Source organism: Protopterus annectens, chromosome 6.part0, assembly GCF_019279795.1.
Source record: "Protopterus annectens isolate FY-2018-M chromosome 6.part0, PAN1.0, whole genome shotgun sequence".
Taxonomy (NCBI): domain Eukaryota; kingdom Metazoa; phylum Chordata; order Ceratodontiformes; family Protopteridae; genus Protopterus; species Protopterus annectens.
Genome location: NC_056737.1, coordinates 329,891,734 through 329,911,611, shown reverse-complemented (window position 1 = coordinate 329,911,611; position 19,878 = coordinate 329,891,734).

The following is a 19,878-nucleotide window of genomic DNA, read 5'->3' as shown; positions in this document are numbered from 1 at the left end:
TGTTTCACCAAGCACAGACACACAATTAACATAAAAAGTAGGGTTGCAGCTGTCTAATTGATCAACTTGCCTCTTTGAATGCTCTCTTTTAATAAAATAATGTGCCTTATTTGATTTACAAAACTTTTTGAAATTATTCCATTTATTGTAAGAATAGCTTTGCTGACCAAAAGCTAAGCACTTCTCTTGTTTGGGTTCATGGTTACCACCACAATTACAACAGTTGACTATGAGGCTTGTTACAGGTTTTGCTGGGTCTCCCCTGTGCTTTGCTGCATGTACTCTAGGCCTTACTGAAGTTACTCTGGGTTTTGCTGAAGCGACCACACCCATAGGCCTGTATCTTTTAACCTTATGCTGCCTGCTATCTACATTGGCTTTGGAAAGCACTAAAAGCATGCCTTTCTCATTTGTAAGCATATTTATGTGCTTTTCTATAAGCTCGTATATCTGACAAATTTCAGTGGCCTTGTTTAACATTAAAACACTGTCACAAAGCAAAATCTTTCTCAAAGTGTCATTATTAATGCCACACACAAGCCCATCTTTTATCAACTCAGATCACAAAATCTGCATGTTTTAGCCTTATTTCTCAAGTTGGTTATATATACTACAAAAGTTTCACCAGGCTTTTGATCTCTTGTGTAAAATAAGTGTCTTTCCATTGTAATATTCATTTGGGGTTAGAAGTTTCTCTAAATTTACGTTTTAAGCACACAGGGTTTTCCTGCATTTCAGCCGATACCACAGTATGATGGTTTTCCCCCTGCCTGCAACCCAGCAGGTGCATACACAAATGAACACTCTCTTTCAATGTGTTTTTGTCAGAAAAAGCAGCCTGCATAAAAATATCATATTCCCACTCAAACATTCTCCAGTTTTCTGCAATATTGTTATCAAACACAAGCAGACTTGATCTGCGAAATCATCTGCCATGCCAAATATTATAGTTTGAACACAATGCAATCTTGGCCTTTGTAATTATGTATGAACATTCACACACCAGGTACTTGTAATAAGATTCAAATGCACAATAATCTCTTCTAAAATCTATACATTGCAAAATATTCTTTGAAATGACTGTAATTTATGAAATAACTGTACTGTAATACTGCACACACTTGCCAACACTTTGCACACTTCGGATACTTTGAATAGCTTTAGTTAATGCGGAAAAGTAGTACATAGTGAAAAAATATGGTCGTTTTCCATTTTTTATACATTTTATGTAATCTGGAGATTGTTTCAAACATTTTTGTAATTATTTTGAATATTTTTATCAATATGTTACAGTTTTGGACATTTTGTTTAATTAGAAATTTGATTTGACCATTTTGAATGCTTCACTTTATATTTGTTGTGAGAAAAATTATTTTAGTGAGTTTTAGTACCTGGAAAATGTTTCTGACCTGTTTGCAAGTTGTTTGAGCAGTAGTGATGATCCATTCCTGTATATTCCTCCATTTCTATCTGCTTGCCTCATGGTTTTCACTCTGGATCCCAGTCTGACACCATGTCACTCATCTCATTTAAGTAGTTTATTACATACAAACACAGCAGGATAGATGTCAGAAAAATTAAACTTAAATGAACTAACTAACTACTAAATACATGCATGCTCTAATTCTGGCTGCTCACTCAAAATGGCACTCTTGCTTGCATGTGCTCAGTCCTTATATGCACGTGCCCACTGACTGGAATGCTTCTTAAAGGTATATCAGACACTCTGATCTACAAAAGATACATAGAATATTTTATTAAAACAGTAGCCATAGAAAGGGAGCAAAGGAAAGAAGAAGCAAAAGTGGTAAGAACTGATGTAAGTAAAGCTTTTGACAATACAGAATATAATTTGTTATGGAAGATCATGCGCAAATATGCTATAGGTAATAAGTCTATATGGCAATGTAGCGATGGGTATGAATCTTCATATTGTAGATCTATAGTACAGGGATGCTTAAGAAAAATGTTAAAGATAGAATGCAATATTAAGTAAGATTATCTTTCAAGTAATTGGCTTTTTATTGCATGGATGGATAATACAGTGAAAAAATATGAAACAGAAGAAAAATCCTCATTGCAGCCAAAGTTGGGACCTACAGGAAGATTGTGTAAGACTATGCTGAGGCTGCAATGAAGTAAGAGCAGCAATAATGCTCATCTATCAAGCGCCAGTATCAGGGTTATTCATTGCAATCCCGCATGTACAGTTGCAGTAAGAAAAAGAGGGTTTGTGGCTGCTCTACATGGTCATGAGGCTTGCATGGTGATCTATTTTTTGACTCAATGAGATATATATGCGAAGGTGAAACTTGTGGAAGGTTGTAAGGGAAGTATGATTAAGGTAGGAAGGTAGAGGAGATAGTGGCATCACACAAGTGGCAGAGTAGTGGCTTAATGGTAAGATCTGTGTCTCATACCTTTAGACTCCAGGGCTCAGTCCTGGCTCTAGTTTCTGTTTTAAAATTCTCAGTTAGTGCAGTGGGTAAGTTCTGAGTTTTTTCTGTGGAAACAGTGGGGAATTGGACATGCTTTGACCCTTGTGGTTGTTAGACTAGTATACACTTATGAATCTATAAGTGTAACTTGGACTAATAACTGGGTAATTGGAAATTCACTCCTGGTCTGGCGGCTATGCCACTCATGGACAGAGGCAGCCAGTAAATCACTCCCTATATAAATCAAAGTTGTGTGTCACATTTGGGTTTGCTTATAAGGGCCCTAGTGGTCGTTATCCAAGTATACACTTAGGAACTTATATACTATACAAAAGACTGCAATAGGAGGTGATGATATTATTGGGGATGCAAAAAACAGTGGATAAGGGGGTATAAAACACAAAGATATCAGAATCAAGTAAACGAGGATAAGAAGCTACTGTAGCAGTCACCCTAAAGGTGTTAGTGAAGCACATAGTAGGTAATTGTTAAACATTTGCAGAATGGAAAAATAAAAGAAACTGAAAGCATACTACCCCAATGAGACTTGAACCCAAAATCCTCTCCACTTACACTGTGCAAAACACTTTATTTATAGGCTGTGAAGCACCCACACTAAAAATGTCAGCTTTATCCTATGTTGTATGTACATACTGCTTCACAACTGTGCAGAGCTCATTTACATGTCAATATACATCATTGTATATGGACATCAGTGGTGCTCTTTTTGACCAGTTGTGTGCAGTACCATCACAAAAGATAAATGATTTGGGAGCCATACAAGAGCATTAGTAAGGTGTGCTTATCTAACATTTTGACAAGATTAAAATATAGGATTGGGAGCGTAAGAAACACATGCAAAAGGGGAAGCAAGCAGAAGGTGCAACAGAAGTTGAGTAGCTAAGGAATGAGCAAAATGGAGGTGAGGAAGATGGGATTTTTTTGGTGGGGCAGGTTCCCTTTTTACAGCTATAAAGGGAAGGTAAGTTAGGGAAGGAACATATGGACTAACAGGAAGGTAAGAGAGTTAGGGTAAGTGTCAGGGGACAGAAACACAAGTCAGTGAGTTGCCAGAGGAGGTTTTACAACTGGCCAACTCAGTCATCCAACCTCCTGTGGATAATTTCCTTCATAATGTCTGCCAGGCTGGACCAGAAGGATGGGTGCAGGTTGTGATGTTGCTGCATATAATAGCAAAATAAATGGAGAGAATCAAAATAATAAACAAAATGAATGAGTGTAATAGAAAAGATAATAAAAAAGTGGATGGAGGAGAGTGAGAAGTATAAATGCAATTAAAAACTTATGTTGATATATATTTTCACTATGATACGCTTAAACAGCATATGCTTGAAGGGCCAAAATGCATTTCTCCAGTCTCTAAAATACTAATATATCTAGTCAATGCAGTGCTAACAAATCCACCTTTATTATAAAAACTATTAATTTACTGTTACTGCTCGCTTTCTTTTTCAACCATATCCTTCTATTTATACAACATCCTTTACCTGTTTAGCAAGCTAACTTCCCCCTCGCCCCTCTTTTTCCTAGATATTTAAGCCTTAGCAACTTGCCAGCACCATAATCTGCTGAAATTACAAGTTTCTACTGGACAAGATTTAAGCTGACGCAAAGGAGCTTACTAAGTAACAGAATCTTTGCAGTTACTAAACTCCCATCTCCTACAATTATATGTTATAATATATTGCATGCTGTAATTTTAAGCAGCTCCTTGTGCATCACCAGAAAGCACTTTCTCTCCCTACCATTATTTCCCTCTCATCTCTAACTTTTATATTTCATTAAAAGTATTCCTTTCTCTTCTTGTTATTCATGATAAAAACATATCTCTGCTTATTTATTTTTCTGCTGATCTTCATAAATAACATCAGACAATCTTCCCCATCCCATGTCGTTTTGTATTTAGGCTTTACTGCTCTACCTATCTGGGTATATTTTTGCTCTGTGCTATACTGCTTTCTGTGAACCATAGCTCCTGCTTGAGCTGTATGTATGTATTTATTGATTGACTGTTTTTTTTCTTTATCTCTTGCCAGCAGCTCTGATCGGGTCCAATCCACTCCATTCACCTTGCTTTACTCTGGCTCACACCACTCCCCTACCCTACCCTCAATTCCCACCCACCTCCAACATATCCAAACATATCTAGCTAGCCACTCCCCACTCACATTCAACCTATCATATCACAAAACATTTTCTCTACACACCCACACCACACATAACATTATCCATATCCTATAGGACATTCAACTTTTCCACCTTATGCTCATTATCCAATAAACTACAACAACTCTTTACATCACACCATTCTTCTCATTATAACACATTAAACCATCTCACCTCCACACTACAAGTACTTAAGTTTCCTTTCCATATTTAGACTTCTACCAGACTACCATCCCTTTGAAACTTGCACACACCTACTATCTAATCCACATCTTCCTACTTACTAAAACTTATATCACTTCCTACAACACATTATATCCTCTGAGTTCTATTTCTGTCACTGTAAACCTGACCACAAACTGTGCCTATATAACACATCACATTACTTGTTCCCTTTTCTAAATCACCTCTTCCTCTTCTATACGATGTCACCTCTCTGTACCAAACATTTGCAAATGTTAAACTTACACACTATCTGTACTCTACTATTACTTTTGTATTACCTAACTTACTATTGGGTTTAACTACACAGCACTTTCGCCTCTCCTGCATATACCAGTCCTCAGCCTCTACCTCTCAACCTTGAAATTGCTTCCAATCTATATAACCCAATGTACATGGAATACTTTCCAAACAAGTACCTTCCACTTTTTCCTAAATCTCAAACGTCTCTCAAATACACCTAACACATAACTAAGTTTTCTAAACTTCTTTTACACTTCTCTACACAACTAAATCTCTTTGGGGATACACACCCAAACTCTGGTCCTAAATACAATTGACTGCAATCCACCAACACCACCACTCTACCACTCAATACAAGGACATTAACTGCTCCTAACAGCTCTAACCTCCTGCTCCTTAACATGAATGTCAGCAGCATAGTCAATAAAATAACCAAATTCCATGTCAGCCTATCACTTTACTCCCCTGATCTTATACTTCTTAACAGAAACCTGTTTAAAACCTGACACATCCAACAACAAAATTATTCCTCCAGGTTAAAATATACATAGACATGACAGAAAAAAACAAGTGCAGAGGTCGTATAGCCTTATTCTATAAACAAAACATAAAAGTAGAACGTATATGATAAAGCATGCCTGATTTCAATAACATACAGATACTATTTACCAAACTTGAAATAAATCACAACAAATATCTAATATATTTCCCCTGGTAATAATCCCAACCTAATCAAGGATTTTTTTATACTGGATATCAATAACTTTACCACAAGAAACTATCATAATGTGTGACTTTAATAATGACTGGCACTCCTATGACTCTGATAACTCCACTAATTATATTAACCTACATGGCTTCACCAGATCATTCAATCCACAACCAAAATAGACAACGCAACCAAAAGACATTCTATTCTAGACTGGATTATAACTAACAAACCTGCTCTAGCCTACCAATCAGGTTGTCTCTCTGATAGCATTAGTGAACATCTTCCAACACAGAAATACTACCTACCATCAAATCCGCAAAAAAAAAAAAAAAAAAGAAACTACAATCCTCAAAACTTTAACTCCATCTTACAAAAGTGCGACTAGACCCCACTCAAAACATTACCCCTAGATACTGCTGTGGATTATTTTAACACCACCTTCTTTGATATACTGAACAGCCTAGCCTCATGTAGAACTACTAGAGTGAAATCTAACTACGCACCTTGGCTATCAAAAGATATGAAAAATGTACTCAGACTAAGAGATAAAGCCTGGACACTGTGGCACTCCAACATAAAACAGGTTAGCCTTGAATACTATAAACATCTTTGAAAATAAAGCCAAAACACAGGTCAAATTAGACAAAAAAATAATACTATACCCCTATAAAGAAAAAGCACCACAACAATCCTAAAATATTCTGGTCCTCCCTAAATAAGATCCTTCAACCAGGGCAATCCTCCACTCTTACTCCATTAACCACTAACAACAATGCACAATTTATCTCTTTGTTTACAGATACTATATGCTCACTTACTAAGACCCACTGCAATGCACCTCCAGCTATCCCATCTATACCCAAAGAAGAAACTGACTACTTCTCTTTTAAACCTGTCTAAACGTACACCATAAAAAACACTCTAAACTAAATCCCACAACACTTGCAGCTGATAACATTTATTTATTTATTTTATTTTACATTTGTTGACCAGGCTAGTCTAACTGGATACATGTCCATTTTCAGTAGAGGCCCGAGGAGATAAGCTCCAAGATCACAATTATTTATTTATTTTATTTTATTTTAGTCTAGCTGGATACATATCCATTTTCAGTAGAGGCACAATACATTTACATGTGAAAAGTAAGTACAGCATAATATAGAGAGAGAGATATAAAAAAATGCACTTACATATTGGTTATTACAATAACACATTGTCTATGATAATCTTGAACATAGATTAGATTAAAAAATTGGAGGGTTAAGTTAGTGAACTCTGGGATCAATTCAAAGACATTCACAGGTAAATACAATTTAGCAAATAATAACAGGTAATTCCACAAATAAATCATAAACCACTCACATACATATAACAAATAATAAGTAAGAAATCACTACAAACAAAGGTAGTATTTACAAGAATAAACTTCTCTTTGTTATTCAGGAAAATGGATACAGTAATAAAAGGAGAAGTTAGTCTGGGTTAATACAGGGGCATAGCCAGTGTGTTCTAAGATATAATTTCAGTTTAGATTTGAAAAGTGATATTGAGGATAGTGATACAAGTTCACTGGGGAGTAGGTTCCAGTTGTGTCTGACAGTATTGGAGAATAGAGAGTCTCCAGCCAGGTTGTTGGATTTACATCTTGTAACAAGTAGTTTATTTGAAGAGTGTAAGGTGTTAAGATTTTTATAGGGGTAATAAGGGTTGAAAGTATTGGAGTATTAGTAGGTTGGTAAAGGGTCTTGTGGGAAATGGTAAGTTGGTGAAATTTTAGTTGATTTTGTAACTCAAGCCATCCTAGCTGCTTTAAATTATAACAGTGGTGGGTTCTAAATGGATTGCCAGTGGCAAATCTGGCAATGTTGTTGTAGGAGTTTTCAAGCTTACTGAGGTTATTTTTGGACAGCTTAGTATATATTGGTGAGGCATAGAGGAGTGTAGACATTAGATGGGTATGGGCAATAGTTATTCTGGCTGCTGGAGTAAGGAATAGTTTGATCCTATAGAGGGAGCCCAGTTTTCTATTTACAGTTTTTATTGTGTTGTTAATATGAGTGTCAAAGTTAAGATTGTTATCAATTGTTATTCCAAGGAGTTTTGTAGTTGGATCAGGAGATATGAGTGTACCATTGTTAGATGTGACAGTAAAATCTACTGTGGGGGACTTCTGGGTAGGAGTAAAGATCAAGAGTTTTGTTTTTTTTGGGGTTCAATAGGAGGCAGCACTGAGTAAACCATTGTTCAACTGTATTAAATACCTTGTGGGTTAGGGAATGTAGTTCAGATGGTGAGGAGGCTGAGCATATTAGTGTGGAATCGTCTGCATATTGAATAAAAGTAGCTAGGGGAATTACTGAGTGAAGATCGTTAATAAAAATTGAGAACAACAAAGGTCCTAATATGGATCCTTGGGGGACACCAAGGGTAATGGGGAGGTGGGTAGATAGATTATTATCCCATAGCACAGCCTGCTGTCTATTGTCCAAGTAAGAATGGAACCATTTTATAGCCAGTGCATCTAGTGAAAGGGATTTAATGATACTTAAAAGTATCTGATGGTTGACCATATCAAATGCTTTTGAAAGGTCAATAAAGAGTGCAGAGGAAAGCATACTGTTGTTATGGTTTTTATTAATACGTCAGAAAAGGATAAGAGGGCAGTGGTAACACTGTGGAATGGCCTAAATCCGTGTTGACATTTAGAAAGCAAGTTATTTTGGATAAGGTGGTCGAGGAGTTGTCGATGGATGCATTTTTCCATTATTTTTGCCAGAGGAGAAAGTAAGGCTATGGGGCAATAGTTAGACAATTCGTTGGAGTTACCACCTTTATGTAGGGGGATAATGTGAGAGATTTTCCAGATAGTTGGGAAGTTGCCTTCGATTATGGTTCTGTTAATCAGGATGGAAATGGGATAGGCTATGGATTTGGCTGCTATTTGCAGATATTCAGCAGGTAGTTGGCCAGCTGATGGGGTAGTTGGTTTAAGTTTTTGGATAAGGGTGAGAATGTGTGATGTTGGGACTGGTTGCAAGTGAAATGGAGGGAAAGGGCTAGTACTTCAGGTTGGCAAAGTTAAGCTGTCAGGTGTTAGCTGATTGGCAAGAGTTTGAATGGCTTCTGTGAAAAAGGTATTAAACGTATTGGCAGTTTGCTTGGGATTCTCATGGTCAGTGCCCTGTGGGGTTGGTGTAATGGAATGACCTGAGTGAAGAAGTTTGTTAATGGTTGCCCAAAACTTTTGTGGTTTATTTTGGTGGGTTTTCTGGAGTTCTAAGTAAAAGTGTATTTTATCTGAGAGTAAAGCTTTCTTTGTGTTATTTCTCAACTGTCTAAATTTCTGCTGACCTAAGGGATTTTTTGTAGTTCGCCATTTGGCCCAGCATTTATTTCTAAGTAGGATATTGTGCCTGGTTTCTTTAGTAAGCCATGGGGCTAGTTTAGTCCTAATTCTGATAGAGTGGGTTGGTGCATGGTGGTCTAGAATGGCTAGGAATTTAGAATTGAAGTAATTTGCAGCTTCCTCTAATGGGAGGTATTTTAAGGGTGACCAATCACATGCCCCAAGTTCACTTTGGAAGCCATCTGGGTTAAAGTTTTTATTGATCTGAGTTATTCTCAGTGTGGGTGGGAAGGGTATATTGATCTTATGCCTGTGGTCACTCACATCAACAGGGAGGGCCCCTACATCATATGGTTGGTGATGGTTATTTGTAAGAATCCAATCTAAGATGGTTTCTTTTTTATTGGATTTATTTATCCTGGTTGGGAAGGTAATGGTTTGAGAAAAAACATGTAGGCTAATATGGGTAGTAGGGTGTTCATTGCTACAGAACTTCCAGTCAATATTAAAGTCACCAAGGACTATAGTTTCTTGTGGGAAGTTTAGTGATAGCCAGTTAAGGATATTTTCCAGGGTGATGGTGTTATTACCAGGTGGCAGATAGATACAGATGATATAGATGGATTTATGAGTATTAAGCTGTAATTTAGCAGTAAGGATTTCGGCATTATTGTCCTGAGGTGGTTTATTTTCAGAAGCATCAACTTGAATGCCTGCTTTGTATAGAATAGCTACCCCCCTCCCTTCTTGGCTATATGGTCTTGCCTTAAGATATTGTATCCAGGTGGGATGACTACATTGTCTTGAATTACAGGTTTTAACCAGATTTCTGTCAGGCATAGGATGTCAAATGAGTGAACATCCAAGAGGGCATGGAGTTGAGCAACTTTATTATTTATGCTTCGTATATTGAGATGTGCTATTAAGAGAGAGTTGGGAGGTTTGGTGGGGATTAGTTTACTAGAGGGCTTAGGGCTATGGGCTTGGGTAATAAAAGTATTCCTTGGGCCTGGGTTTGGATGAATGTCTCCATCTATTAATAAGTGGACATTTGATTGAGATTTAGGATTTTGGGATAAGCAGTTTTGGCTTAGAGACTTCCTATTTTTTAGATAGTTATACCTAATGTGGGCTAGTCTATGATACTTTGCTTGTAGGTAGCATGGGGTAGATGTTATGTTTATGTGGTTTAGGGAGACAACAAGAGATGGTATGGCTGTTTGTTTTGAGGAATAGTGCAACTGTGGACATAATGGTTTTTCATAGGAGGTTAGAATGTTGGCTATAATTAGAAAAGGCAGAAGTATTATAAAGAGGAGCAACTTTAAATGTCCTGAGGTAGGTAGTTTAGTCATTGGGAGAATGCAGTTGTAAGGTACAAAGTAGGAGGTAAGGAGTAGTAATAAGACTGTTATGTGGAAGGTAGGAGTTCTGGAGGGAGAGGAAGGGATTGGTTAGAGAAGGTGGGGGTAGGTTAGGGCATTGTGGAGTATTTTCTAGTGATTGGTGCAAAGATAAGGGGTGTGGTAACCTTGTGATTGGTTGAGAGGGGAAGAGGGTGTGGTTATGTAGTATAAGGTTAGTGGTATTGGGGGCGGGTGGAAATAGGGGGCAGGATAGTGGAGCGGAGTGAGCCCGCAGGGCGAACGGAGCAGGTAGAGACAAGTAGAGGAGCAGCTTCAGGAAGAACAATCAGTAAAATGCAGAATACTGAAAGTAAGTTGAGTGTAGGTAAGTACAGAGATAATTAAATCAGTGGTAGAATATATCAGGATAGCTGGGTGTAGGCAGTAAGAGTCAAAGGATAAAGCAGGATATCATTAAGAGCTAGTACAAGACAGCAGAGATGTAATGTGGAAACACTGTAAGAAAGTGGGGTAAGTCAGGTAGGACTGGATAAGATTGCCACCTAGTGATCAGCAATAATATTACAACGGTAGGTTCTAAAGGGAGTTAGCTGGTCTAGGACTAAGGAAAGAGGTATTTACAGCTAAAAGGAGGCTAGAGTAAGGGAATGGGTAAGGTATGCCGGTTACAGGACCGAAAGGGGGGTATGGCTGCTGACTGTCCTGGCTGGGATGCTTGTATTAAGCCCCAGAAGCAATAGTTGCAAATATAGGTTCTACTGCCAGTTTATGGGACAACACATACTTTCTTTCTTCCTTTCGTGAGAGGATACAGGGAATAGAAGGCAGTGTGAAGAGACCTCAGGAATTATGGAAAGGGTCCTTTGTCACCAAGCAGGCAGATTCTTATTTACCACTGCAGGATCAGCAGTTTGGAGAGCAGGGTAAAAAGGCAAAGATGCTAGGGCCAGGAACGGACAGCGGCCAGGGGCTTTTACATAGAAAAAAGATGCCCTCTGACTTCTTAAAACTAGCAGCAGATGCCATCTTGTATCCAGCCTCTGTTTTCATTAACCCCTCTATAACTGAACAACACATTCCTCTAATCTGGAACGTTTCTTAAATAACCCCTCTGTACAAAAATGGCAGCTCTATTGAGTTATCCAATTATATACCTGTAGCAATCTTATCACCCCTATCCAAAGTCTTAGAAAAAATGCATTCATATGCAGCTCTTCAACTACTTCCTATGTAATAATCTTCATTCTATCATACAGTACTGTTTCCACATAAATCATAGTACCACAACTGCCCTGCTCAGCTTTACCAGTACTATCAACCAACATAGAAATTACTGGAATCTGGTATCCTCTATCTTCTTGGACCTATCCAAAGCATTTGATAATGTTTCTCATCAGAAACTACTCAATGAACTCTCCTACCTAAAACTCAATCATTTATCAATCCAATGGTTCCTTAGTTAATTAACTAACTGTTAACAAGCAGTCAGATGTCAACATGATCTCTCTTCCCTTTTACCAGTTACCATGGGAGTCCACCAAGCATCAATTCTAGGCCCTCTACGTTTCAGTATATTTACCAACAGTCTTCATACAGCCACGTCTGTAGCCTCCATTGTCCAATATGCTAATGACTCCAATGTCATCTGTGCTGTGCCTACCCTAAACGAACTCGAAGAGAGGACACAACGGTCCTTCCTAGTTGTTGATGCCTGAATTATCAGATTCACAGCTAATCCTGTATCCATCTAAAACTAAACTCATGCTCTTTCACCCCAGTAAATCACTTGACCTCACAACTCCATTCCAACTATATTCTTCCAATACCATTATTTTGACTGTGGACCAAAAAAAATTACTAGGTGTGCTAATAGACAGTAATTTGAAATTTGATATAAACCTATCCAAGTCTATCAAAAAGACACACACAAAACTAGGAGCTCTATACAGACTCAAACCCTTTCTCACTAGCACCACAAGACAGGCAATCACTAGAACTCACTAACTGTCCAGCCTGCTTTATGCCTCTCCTATCTTCACCAATCTGAAGAAAACTGATCTGACCAAACTAGAAGCCTGCTACAATAAAATTGCTAATTTGCTACTAACTCCCCACACAGGTTTCACCACTGCATTATCTTATGTCAACTGAAATGGCCAAAATCACCCCATTACCTAACCTACACTCAACTCATTATTGCCCACAGACTGGTACACCAACCTGAAAAGACTCCCACTCTTTAGCAATTGCTCCAACTCTACACCAACACTCAGCTCCTCTGATCCTCAAATAAATCCCTACTACAGGTGTTTAAATCCAGCAATGCTGTTGGTGACTCTGTCTACTCTAATTATATATCTAACATTTTGGTCACCAGTTCACGTTATGTCATAACTACTGCCAACCCAACTCAATTTAAAAACCTACTCAGGAACTTCCTCTACAATAAATGGCTCTGCCCATGCACTAGTCCTGACTAAATCTACCTCCTATTCCCAATTGACATCACTTTATTACCATACTATATCCATCATATGTAACAAATCTTATTGACTTACTTCTTTCTTCCTTTCCCATATTCAGGAACTATTCTAAGGCTAAACTCCTGCTATTAAGTGAGAACCTGGCAACATTTCAAGTCCCCATAAACCCTAAGAACACTTCTGACTATGCAGAGCTATTCACAAAAACCATGTAAAAGCATATTAATAGCTGCATAGAGGCAGGTGTACCCACCAGGAAGAAGTACAGAATTGACTCAAAAAGCAAGCCACCCTGGTGGAATCACAAAATCAATCTGCTGTATAACAGGAGGAAGAAAATCATGGCAAAAATTAGGAGGTGCAGCACCCAGCAGAATAAAAGCACTCTCATCAAACTAAATAAACAACTCAGAGGACAAATAAAGTCTACCAAAGCCACATTTGAGGTATGTTTGGCCTCCCAGGCCAAGGGCAACCACAAATCATTCTTTAGCTAGGTCTGCAACCTCAAAGTCAGTACACAGTTGTGTACAGAGCTCCTTGTAAATGGAGCAACCTATACTGAGCCAGAAGATATAGCAAACCTCCTGGCTGATAAATTCAGCTCCAACTTTCCCCCTCTTTCCCCTCAACCTTCCTTCTGGAAATATCATCAAATCTAACTCCCCATACTATCACTATGGAACAGGTCCTTAATGCTCTCTCTAAGACCAGGAACACTGCATCAATGGGCCCAGACAATATCCCAGGATGCCTTCTAAATAGCATGAAACATGACCTATCAGGGCCTCTGGAATTACTATTTAACTGTAGCCTCCAAACAGGCTTTGTGCCTCATGAATGCAGAAAGGCAACAGTCATCCCTCTACACAAAGGTGAGCCATCTGCATACCCTGGACACTACAGACCCATAAGTTTCACTAGTCTTATATATAAAGCCATGGCAAGAATTATCATGGAGATGGTCAGTAGAGATATAGTAAACCTCCAGACACTGGACCCAACCTAGTTTGGTTTCATGAAGGGCAGATCATGCCTAGTTAACCTGGTGAACTTCTTTGAGAAGGTCACCAAAGCAATGGATGAGGACAAAATCATTCACACTGCCTACCATGCCCTGGCCAAGGCATTTGACACAATACCCCACTCCGGCATTATTGACAGAGGTTACATGCAGACCTGTATGCCACCTAGTGGATAGTTAACTGGCACAGACAGGACCCAAGAAGTTAAAACTAGGTAGTCCACCTCTACAAAGAGGCCAGTCACAAGTGGAGTCCCTCAGGGATCAGTCCCTGGGCTGGTCCTTTTTGGTGTTTACTTCTCAGAAGTCAAGGCCAATGCCAGTGGTCTCTGGCTGACTACATTTGCAGATGATTGCAAATTAGGAGCTGTCATTGAATCTCACACTGACACAAATGTTCTCCAGGAGGGTCTGACACAGACAAACAACTGGTGTCAGAGCCATGGACTAAGACTAAATGCAAGAAATGCATAACAGTATCCTTTAGGACGTCATCCATCACTGGCAACTATAATATTGACAACACACCCCTTAGAGTTGACCCAGCAGTCAGAGACCTAGGGACACACATAGACAGTAATCTAGGCTTTGACCATCATGTGTCTGCAGTAGTGAGGAAATCATTCTATGTTGCTCAACTTATAAACAAAGGTATGGCATCTAAGTCAGGGCATTGTTAGACCCCACTCTGGTGGTCCTCCTGCATATCCACAAAACAAACAGCACCAGAATTGCTTATTCTAAAGACTTAAACCTTGCCTGTGATATAAATAGGACCTGCTGGAGAGATAGGTATGTATCCCAGAGACTACCCTGTCTATGGAACAGACTCACCATCCATGTGAAGTAGAGTTCCTCCCGAACCCAATTCAAGTGCAACTTGGACAACTGGATGGGAGATCGGAAATTCATCCCTGGTTTGGCACCTATGTCTCTGATGCAAACAGGTAACCTGTAAATGGTTCATCTCCCAGGCCCATGCTTACACTTATCAAGGATATCAGAACTTGTCAGAGATTTGGGATGCATGGCTAGGCTTAAAAAGGCCCTTGTGGTCGTTAGCCTAGTAAAAACCTATGAACCTACCTTCACTATTTCTGTCACTCTACGTTATCTGCCTTTCCCTTGCTTTCTCTGCATCTCTCCTTACACCATTTAGCACTGTTTAACGAACTTTTCTAAGTAAAACATGCCCTATTGACCAAATCTGCCTATCTTCAGATTCTTCCTAGCTCTTCCCTTACTCCCACTTTCTATCTGCACTTCATCGTATATGCCCACTGATAAACCTATGGACTATACTGGTGTCTATATGTAATCTTATGTTCTGCTCAACTATTGATTGTAATTATAGGTAATAATGTATTACAGTTTAACCTTTTGCTTTTACTCTTCTGTATCTTATACTATGTATATTGATGTCATGTGTTACTCAATGTGATCCAATGCAAATGTATTCTGTTTGTTTTTAATTTTCTCACATATCTGTAGATTTCTGTAATTTCCTATGGAGCTTTACTCCTTGGGTCTCTGCTGAAAATGGGCTCTGTCCCAGTCGGACACTCCCGGTAAACAAATGTTAAATAATAATAGTAATAATAACAAGCTGCTGTCATACAAATTTGAGAGGAGGGACCTGAATCAGCAGGTATCATTGCCTGCATCCTGACAGAAAGAGGATTAAAATGATGAGACACTTCAGCACACAATCAGGTGTTTTTAGTCTGCTATGCAGTAAAGATCATAGGAGAATATTAGGCTAATGACCCTAAAAGGGCATTTTTAAGCCTAGCCATGCCTCCTAGAAATATTAGAAAGGTATGGTTCTATAAATAATATGCGGTGCATAAGCGGGCAAGCATTTACTAGCTTTAGGTCCCTAAACTGAGTATTTCTGGTGCTATTTGCTTTACAGATATGCAACAGGTCATTACGACTGGATCAGAGGATGATTTGTAGATCAAGCAGAGGTAATTTCTCAGCAGCCATTAGGAGATTCAGAGAAGGACAATGCTTTAAGGCCATCCATGAAGGACTTGCTTTTTATACCATGTGTTCTTTTTGTGAGGAACCTCTGTAGTCACTCCAGTTGAGGTATATGCTGAAGAGTCCATTGTACACAATGATTGGTCTTATGAGGACAAAGTACAATGGAACAATGACATCTTTGGACCCAAATGACAAACCTTTGTAAGTTGTGCAACATGAAATAATTTTTTTGCTACTGTAGACACATGATGGTCAAAAGTCAAGGCATTGTCTACATGTGTTCCCAAATCTCTGACTACCGGGTCTACTCTTAGAGTTGCATTATAAATTTAGTCAATTGCACATCTTATGAATGGGCACTATTATGTGCTTCTTAGCACTAAGTTTAAGAGTGTGACACTGGTGCCAGTTATTAGTCTGTGTTAGGCCCTCTTGAAAGATGCGTGTGTCTTGTGAGGACTCAGTGACTACACCTAATTCACAATCATTTGTGAATTTGGTTAGCCAGAGGCCTTTTACATTAGCCTTGACTTCAGAGAAGTAGATGCTAAACAAGAATGGCATCAGCACTGAGCTCTGAAGGACTCAACTAATGATTGGTATTTTTGTAGAAGTAGTCTCCCCTATCTTAACTTTTTGAGTCCTATCTGTGAATCAGTTGTCTATCCAGCTGATGATGTAGGGGTTAATACCTAATGCAGTGAGTTTGTCTACAATGCTTGAGAGGGGAATTCTGTCAAATGCTTTGGCCAGTAGAAGCCTTTGGTGACCTTCTCAAAGAAGTTTACCAGGTTGAGTAGGCATGATCTTCCCTTAATGAAACCAAACTGAGTTTAATCCAGTGTCTGAAGGTTTCCTATATTATTTATCATGTCCATGATAATTCTTTTTATGACCTTGCATATGAGTCCTTGGATGGCCTGCCCTTGTGTAGTGGGATAAGAGCTGTTATTGAGGAAGCCTGTTTGGTAGTCAGGGGAGCTACAGCTGGGGGCATTTCTTGAGATGTGTCTGAGGTGATAGCAGGGTAAAATTGGAGCTGAAGTTTTTGGCCAGTAGGTTTGCTATGTCTTCAAGTTCAGTGTAAGTGAATCCATTCACAATTAGTTTGGCACATTGTTGTGTATTACCTTTGAGGTTTTGGACGTAACTGAATAATCCATTGTAGTTATTCCTAGCCTGGGAGGCAACCTTTACTTCAGATTTGGGTTTGGTTGTCTTAATTTGTCCCCTGAGTTGTTTTTTAGTTTGATGTGTAAGTTCTTATCTTTCTGAAAATTGTACTTCCTATTTTTGGCCAGGATTTTTTTTTCCTTTTGTTATATAATCTATTTATGCTGCAATTCTGTCAGCACAGCTTGTTTTTTAAGTTTGTTCTAAACTTCTTTCAGGTAGTAACTGCATACTCTATACAGCTGTATACATGATTGCAGAGGGCTCTTGGAAATAATTTAGTGTATGCAGTAGTATCCCTGGGATTGGGGTGGGCAACTTGAAATTCTGTAAGGGTGTTACACAGAAGTAGGAAATTTTTCTTGGAATAATTTCCAAAAGTTCCATGGTTGCCTGATGTCCAGATTTTATTTTTATTTCAAAGGAGAGAGCTTTATGGTCTGACCAGACTAGTGAAGACAATACACTCAGGAGGGTGCAATATCCCCCCATTCTGGTGAGGACTAGATCTAGGATGTTAGTGCCTCTACTGGGCATACCGACTACCAGGAATGGGGTATTTACTAGGTCCAGGAATCTCAAGGTCTGCATGTTAGGGGCCATGTACTACACAACTAAAGTACCTAACATATTCACAACTAACTACAGCACACAAACTCATTCATCATCCAGAAAAATGTCCTGAACTGCATAACTTATTACTGACCTACTGTACAGCAAGAGACCTTCACTCTAGCAACAAATTCTTACTACTTACAAATAAGTCAAACAATGTTGCAGGCACGCTCTCTACTCCCAATACATTGCTAAACTCTGGAATGGTATCCCCACACAAATCAAACTCTCTGACAAACTCAGTAGTTTAAACCACACAAACAACATCTTAACCAAACCTAGTCCTGTACATGGTCATCAAGGCTGAGACTTTGTGTTCACCATTAGATACTCTCCAAATACTCACCTTAAACAGAATACACTCAACCTCTCACTGAAATGACAAAACAATTTTTATACATAACTGCTGCCTGTGCAATCCACTAAGTTTCATGTGGGCTTTCTCCTTAACTTCCACCTCTGTAAAATCTTAGAATTTATAAATGTAAATACTGTTTTTGTATAAATGTAAATAGAAATGTTGCTGCTGTGCATTTAAGTGAAACAATGTAATGCAATGTAAGCAAATGGAGCTTTTCTCCCCGGACATCCACCGAAAATGTGTATTACCCAATCAAACTTTCCCAGTACACAAAGACAAATAAATAAACACACAAACAAACAAATAAATAAGTAAATAAATACATAATAAATGTACAATTCCCAGTATATAGTGCAGTATTTGCCCATGAATATGGTGTTGGGTTGAAAAGGAAGTATACCAGTACATTTAAGTATATGTTATGGTTTTCTTCAGTCAGAGAGGGACCTATAGCTTGCAAGGATATGGTATGGGACTTTGCCTGTGGTAATTTGGATGTGGAGAAGGTCAACAACCTCATACTGTTTGACCAGCCTTGAGTGTATTTGTTTTGATATAAACTGAGACACATCTGTCTTTTGTCCCTTCCTGTGCAGCAGCATGTCTAACTGTGTAGAAGACATTATAGTCCTGTGCTGCCAGGATGCTCTCTGCAGCTTTAAACCATGCCTCAGTAACTACATGGACGTCTACATTCCCCATGGTGAGGAGAGGTTGCAGGGAATGGAGTTTCTTGTTTATACTCCTGGCATTGAGCAGTAACACCTTCAGATTGTCTTGGTTTAGTTGAGGCAAGAAGGCTGCTCAGACATAACATTTTGCTGACAGGTTAAAAGCAAAGGATACAACTATATTAACAATGAGGCCCACCCTACCAAAATATTGATTCATATTTCCCTATCTACTGCTGTACATTGTATAATGAGACAGAAAAATAAACTGTCAATATTTCATGGTAGCACAGTCGGGAGGGTGGAATTGAACCCATAGGCATCCTCACATTGTGGGAGCACCACCTTAACATTCTAACCCACTTGTCCACATATATGACAGGATGCATTCATCAACACACTAATAACATTAAATGCTCATTCTGCTGCTTTTAAGCTTTGACAGTTATGACAGAAGTGACACTGGTCTGAAAGGTATACATGTTGGGAATGAATCCTTACTACTGTTAATATTAATGCTAAGGCAGTCTTAAGCAAGTGCACTCACCCCTGCATGCCCTTAGGTGCTCAGGTCTTCTCCTGTGCAGCTGCTTACTCACTTCAATGTCTTCAGGGACTGTACAGATAAAAAGAGCTCTGTGTAAAACTGTTATGTTATGAACTACTTAAAGCATTATGTTCCTGTTGTGCCTTTTTAAAGTTTGTGTGACTTATCTGTAAGTTCACCAAATCAGATTTACTTTCTTCTTCATCTTCCCTCAAGGTGGAAAATGTAGCTTTTACCCCTAAAACACTAGAAATGCAGCTTTTTCTATATTCTTACCCTGCAAAGTTTAGTTCTAAATAAAAATCAGATTTTCCTTTACTTTGTTGTCTGTCATCACAGGTCTCTTGAATGCTCTGTTTTCATTTAGGTTGCTTTCCCTCTGCTTAGAAAGTGCGGCATCTGCTCACACTCTTTATTTTTCTACTTTATAGGATCATAGGATGATAGGAAGTTAGTAAGCTAGTGGCCCTGAGGCCCTTATAAGCTCAGCTAAGAGTTTA